Source organism: Sapajus apella, unplaced genomic scaffold, assembly GCF_009761245.1.
Source record: "Sapajus apella isolate SASKATOON/1434 unplaced genomic scaffold, GSC_monkey_1.0 scaffold63, whole genome shotgun sequence".
In the NCBI taxonomy this organism is placed as follows: Eukaryota; Metazoa; Chordata; class Mammalia; order Primates; family Cebidae; genus Sapajus; species Sapajus apella.
Genome location: NW_022437003.1, coordinates 8,911,922 through 8,918,547, shown reverse-complemented (window position 1 = coordinate 8,918,547; position 6,626 = coordinate 8,911,922). Strand labels below are relative to the sequence as shown.

Here is a 6,626-nt window from a genome sequence, read left to right as displayed (position 1 = left end):
TCATTTAGGGTTAAGTTCAGCAGCATATAACAGAAAATAAATAAATAAGATAAAAGTTTAGTTCTTTCTCACTTAAAGTAAACCTGCAAACCAGCAGTACACAGCTGGTATAACAACCGTGACAGGTACTAAAGACCCAAGGGTTTATTTTCTTTCAGCTTCACGACACGATCTTAAGACCACCCAGTGGGTTAAGATAGCTGCTGGAGCTCCAGCCATTACATGCCTAATCTAACCAATAGGAAGGAGAAGGAGAGAGGCAAAGGGTGTAACTACCCAATCAGTGTACGGAGAACATCAGACCACGGCCTTGCAATAAAGGAAGTGTTTAATAGACATGAAGCTGGCCACACCGCATAGGAGACAGAGTTATTACTCAAATCAATCTCTCTGACAATTTAGGGGCCAGGGTTAAGACAGTTTGGGCTAAGGGGTGGGGATGGCTAGGCAATGGGTGCTTGCTCTGATTGGTTGGGGGTGCAATCATAGGGGTGTAGAAAATGGTCCTTGTAAAGTTTATTCTCTGTAGGTTTATTGCCGAGTTAAAAACGAGGAAACTGAGGCCAGCACAGGAAAATTAGATGCCAATTTATTCAGTTCCCAGGCGAGGTTCTGTGGTCCCGGGGAGAGGGCCCAGGGAAGTCGCACTCGACTCCTCTCAGGAGTAGGGTTTTATAGGGAGTGAAGGCATTTGATTGGATTTGGAGAAACAGGATGTGCTATTGGTAGGTAGGTGGGAGTTCCAGTGAGCGGGCTAAGTGCTGAGTGCAGAGGGGATTTCCAAGGGTGGGGTTAGGTGATGGGCATATTCTGATAATGTAAGTTTCAAGCGGGGAGGAAGATGGGCGTGTCTGAACTCCCGGGGAGGCAACCGGCATTACATTCCGACCTTTTTGATGATATATAGGACGCTGCTTCTTTCTGGCTACTTCCTGCTGAACAGGGGCGAAGTGGGGGGAAGGAGCCAGTTGGCTGGTGCCTCGATTGGGAGTCGGATATAGGGGTGAAGCATCATCCGGTTAACGGCCACCCTGGAAATTTCTCTTATGCGGGCCTGTAAAAACTTGAGAAAAAAGCCCCTCCTTCTCTCTGTCTCAACATACTGCCACTCTCCTTAACTTTCTTGGATCCAAGGGGTACCGGATATCTCCCTCTAAAGCACAGTTATCAGTCACTTCAGTAGTCTACTTAGGCGTTCGCCTCACCCCCAAAACTAAAAGCCTAACAGTCCTCCTGTGCATTCAGTCACTTCTGATGGGGCCACAGGAGTGGTAGTGGATCCAGGTGGAGCCAACAATTGCCACATGCACAAAAAACCTGAAAAGATATCTCAAAGGGCCAGTCTTAAGTGCCACCATAGCGATGTTATCTCCAGGAATAATAGCAGAAGTTGCATAGCCTGTCACCTCCAGAATAATGGCTGGCAACCATTCATGTCCACCCCTTAGCAGAATTCAGGCTCCTCTATCCTCCTAGGCTGGTGGTCTCTCACTAGCTTTACAAGGGCAGTTGAATTTTGGGGAAGGGATATTATCATTTAAACCATAAACTAAATGTCCCCCACAGTTAGCTTGGCCTAAGCCCAGGAGTAACTAAGGGCAGCCTGAAGGCAAAGGGGAAGACGGGGGTTGGCTAGGTTGGACCTCCCCCACTGCCATAATTTCCTCACTGTCACAATTTTTGTAAAGGCGATTTCAATGGAACCCCTTCCTTTTAGGAAGACTTAAAAACATTGGGATTCTGTTATGAAGGAAGTAGAAGATAACAGATGTCACCCTGAGCAACTGGCAGCTTGCTCTCACATCATGCTATATATTTTACTTAACTAGAATCCAGTCTATATTTAAGAAGCATGTGAGAAAATTTTTGTCAAATTCCTTGTGGGTATCATGGTTGTAGTAATAACTATCTCATTCTTCTGCTATACTATCTTAACACTCTTACCCCAAATCAACTGAGTTTGACAAATTTTTTTTTTGAGATGGTGTCTCACTCTGTTGCTCAGGCTGGAGTGCAGTGGCACGATCTTGGTTCCCTTCAACCTCTGCCTCCCAGGTTCAAGCGATCCTCTTGCCTCAGCCCACCTAGTAGCTGGGATTACAGGCACGTGCCACCATGCCTGGCTAATTTTTGTATTTAAAGTAGAGACGGGGTTTCGCATGTTGGCCAGTCTGGTCTCGAACTCCTGACCTCAGGTGATCCACCGCCTCGGCCTCCCAAAGTGCTGGGATTACAGGCATGAGCCACTGCGCCTGGCTGAGTTATACAAAATTTATCTGTAATAAATCCATGTTTGTGTCTAATTATCATGTTCATTTTTTCCCTTGACCATAATCCACAAGTTTAAATTCTATTTGAGAATTTGGGGGGACTAAAATCTATAAAACAAAAATGAAATCCTAAGCCCTCTAACCGACTGTGAATCCCCCTCTGGACCCAAGGGATCCCAGAGAAGTCTGAAAATCGAATTCCTGGCCATGATGGAAAAGGAGGTTGGACACGCCTCCTCATACTCCCTCTCCTTAGGAGTTTAGGCACAACTGACCAGCATTAACATTAAAACAGACATCATAAGACTGACACAACAGACTCTGCGGCAATACAATTCCAAATTGCAACCTGACTCTGGTATAGCATCACGTGGCAGATAGCAGACACTGAAGGAAATAAAAATATTTTACTACTATTTACTATTTCTTTGACCTATTTTGAAATGACACTGCGAAGCCATCTTTTGTGGGGGAAATTTGCAACTGCAGAGAATCTTCCTTAATACAGTCCGGCCTTTCCCAGATCTAGAGGAGATTAAGAATCTGTCATCTTTAAAGGTCCAAAAGGAGACTTTACCTCTTATTCTCTCTGAAGGCAGTTACCTGGAGGCTTCACCTACATCAAGAACCTTGATCTCCACGACTCCCCTTAGAACTCAAGCATTCTTTCTACTGACCTCAAGGCTTTACAGAGCTTAACTGTTTCAACCAAGTGCCAATCAGAAAATCTTTGAATCCACTTATGACCTGTCAGCCCCACTTCACCTTCAAAACACCCTGCCTCTTTAGGGTGAACCTATGTACACCTTTAATGCATTGATTTATGATTCTACCTACAATTCCCATATCCCCAAAACATAAAAAACCAAACTGTAACCTGACCACCTCAGGCATACTTTCTCAGAAACTGTTGATACTGTTCTCCAGGCCATGGTTACTCATATTCGCTCAGAATAAACCTCTAAATAGTCGACAGACTTGTTTTCTCACTGACCCATCAAAAAAAGTAGTTTTCTGAATCCACTTCCCTTGAGTTTGGAAAGTTGTACACATGCTCATCTCTTCTATGCTGAGTTCATTTCCAAAATAAAATCAAAAGAAGTTCATCACTACAATTGCAGCTTCTCTGGTTCCTTGGGTTATAATCTATATCCATTGGGGTTCAAACTGAAACAAATACTAGGTGGAATCAAGAATTCATTTCGGGGATTTGACTTCAGGCACTTGCTGACCCTTGTTCTTCAGGTGTTGGCATCTGAATTCTGCAGGGCGGCAGGTCAGGGTGGCGAGGCAGATGCAGAGCAGGGGAACTGAGGACAGACTGGAGCCCTGTTCTGCCTGGCACTGTCTCCAAATCTGACCCCTTTGGCTCATGGACCTAACCATGCCGTGGCTGGGTCTGAGAGTTGGAGGAGTGGACGTCTGGCTGCTTCTGCAGGCCCACATCGTGATCCGGCAGACCAGTGACATGCCTCTGCTGCCCTGGTGATCCTGCTCCCACCTTCAGTGTGGGAAAAGAACCTGGCTGCTGCCTCTCTTTCTGCTTCCAACTGTGGTGCAAATGTCTCTTTGCCAGGGCCCTTGCCCAGAACCGTGCAGGGCAGGGGATTCTGGGAAATGTAGTTCCAGCTGAGTTAAGAGGCCCACACAAAGCTGAGGATTTGAAGGCTTTAAGGCTAAAATACTCCTACTATCTTGTGATCTATTTTTTCTTAACAATGCTCACCTCATCCTTTCTGCTTTGAAGTTTATTTCCCTTGGTAGAGAAAATAGAAAGTGAATATAGAGTAATCCTGCTTTCTCTCTGTTATTCACTAGTGTTGTGCTGTATGCACCCAGCAGTAGGCTACACCCCTCTTGCTCCCTGTGACTCTGATGAGAGCTTAAATGTCCTCTGTGTCCTTGGGAGGTCCCATGAACCTCTGCTCTTCTGAAATGTTCCCTTCTCAAGCTATTGAATCAGATCCATTGTTGTTCTGAATGAAATTCATTGTTTCCCTTTTTTTGTCTGAGATAAATAAAATCTAAGGAGGTGTGAGCTCATTGTCTCAAGGTTATGCATTCACACTTCTCTTGCTTAGGAGTCAAAAGTAAGTCTAATGTAGGAATTCCCCTTCTTTTTCAATAATGGGGCACTGTACCGCAAGGCCATGTAATACGAAACACATACCTTTCTGGCTACCTGCTGCCCTTCTGTGATCATTTTTCCCTTTGAGACTGCCCTTAATGCAATTAAAAAAATAATTTGGACAAAACTGTGTATGTGTATGCAAACACATGTATGTCTACAGGATATAATTTGCCCTGGTAAGGCAGGTCCTACCCAGCAGTTTGACTTTACAAACACTGTATCTCCTAGGGGTGGCTTGGAGCAGTCTGTAGGTATAGGGAGTATGGCGATGGAGAAGAGAATTGGCCAAAACTTCTAAAAAGTACGGGTGGTCTGGAGCAAACCAAGGCTGGAATGGAGTCCTCGTGAGATGCAGGTACTTACTCTCTGGGAGGTGGCCTCCTTGAGAACCCAAATGCAGATCTTGATGCAGTCACAGGCAATGTTCTATGGCAGGGGAACTTTGTCTTTGGGATCTTCCTGTCTCCCCGCCTCCCACCCAGACCTTGTTTCAAGAATTCCGTCTACGGCCATACCACCCTGAACACACCTGACCTCGTCTGATCTCAGAAGCTAAGTAGGGTTGTGCCTCGTTAGTACTTGGATGGGAGACCACCTGGGAATACCAGGTGCTGTAGGGGCTGGGCATGGTAGCTCACACCTGTAATCCCAGCACTTTGGGAGGCAGAGGCAAGCAGATCACCTGCAGTCAGGAGTTTGAGATCAGCCTGAACAACCTGGTGAAACCGCATCTCTACTAAAAATGCAAAAAAATTAAACATGCATGGTGTCGTGTGCCTGTAATCCCAGCTACTTGGGAGTCTGAGGCAGGAGACTCAATTGAACCCAGGAGGTGGAGGTCGCCATAAGCTGAGGTGACAGAGTGAGACTCTATCTCAAAAAAAAAAAAAAAAATCCAAGTTGCTCCCATCCCTTTTTTCTGTCACAGAGGAAACACCCTAAAATTTGTATTTACCTTAAGGGATTCACCCTTCTCCACGCTTTTAAATTTCAAAGGAAGGAGAGGAGATGCTAATGGTAGGATTTGGGATATCCACCCTAGATGGATGACTTTTGGTGTGTGAGTGGGTCTTCCTGGGTTTCCCCCAAATGACATTAGTGTTAACTGTCCAGTCATCTCCAAGAATTCATTACTGACAAACACTGAATTACTAAAGGGATTTAAGCTGCTTGGCACCTGTACTGGGGCAATGGTTGTGACAGACAGGTGTGGATGACTCCTTAGCTCCGTTCTCCTACTGACCACACCCACCCCAGGACCCAGTGACTGTCTCCGTCACTGCAGATTCATCCTTGGAGCATGCGGGGCTGTGAGTACAACAGTTCCACCCTCATCTCCCCTCTGCCCTTTCCATGCCCTCTTGGGTCCTGAAAGGAAGGAGCCCCTAAGGTACCAGCCTGTTGCTCAACCAGTGGGAGTGGACTGAAGGGTAATATTTATCAGGAGTTCTTGCTGCAGCTAGCTCAAAGTTAATTTTAATTGTTTTTTCATGGAATAAATCCTCAAAGGATAAAGGAAAGGGGAGGAGGGTGGTAATCTGCAAAAAGAAGAGGAGCATTGAGCGGACAGCAATAGAGTCGCTCCAGACTTTGCATCTTGAATCCTCACATTCAATAGCTAAGATGGTTTTTTGTTTAATTGTTCATTTGTTTGAGACAGGGTCTGGCTCTGTCACTCAGGCTGAGCACGGTGGTGCGATCAAGGCTCACTGCAGCTTTGACCTCCAGGACTCAAGCTATCCTCTTGCCTTGGCCTCCCAAGTACCTGCCACTGCAGGTTCACACCATGCCCAGCTAATTTTTTATGTTTTGTAGAGATGGGGTCTCGCTATGTTGTCCATGCTGGCCTTGAACTCCTGGGCTCAAGTGATCCTCCTGTCTTGGCCTCCCAAAATGCTGGGATTACAGGCATGAGCCTTTATGCCTGGGCAGCCAGGAGATTTATCTTCCATTGCCCACAAGCTGAGAAAGCTTGGGCCCTTCTCTGAGACCCAGGAAACAGGTCTGGCTATTCAGCAGACTAATCTACTAAAGTTTCTGAGAATCAGAAGAGGTGCCAGGACTGAAGAAAGGCCATTGCAGTGCTTCTCACGCATTAATGCATATGCTAATCATACGGGGATCATATGAAAATGCAGATTCTGGTACAGTGGATCTGGCTGGACTGGGGGCCAACATTCTGCATTTCTAACAAGCTCGCAGAGAACACAAGCGCTGCTGGTCAT

General features: G+C 46.0%; 1 pseudogene; it reads left to right on the top strand.

The window, feature by feature from the left end:
• The first annotated feature begins 4,902 nt into the window (after positions 1–4,902).
• Positions 4,903–5,021, top strand: LOC116529865 (annotated as a pseudogene).
• The last annotated feature ends 1,605 nt before the right edge of the window (positions 5,022–6,626 follow it).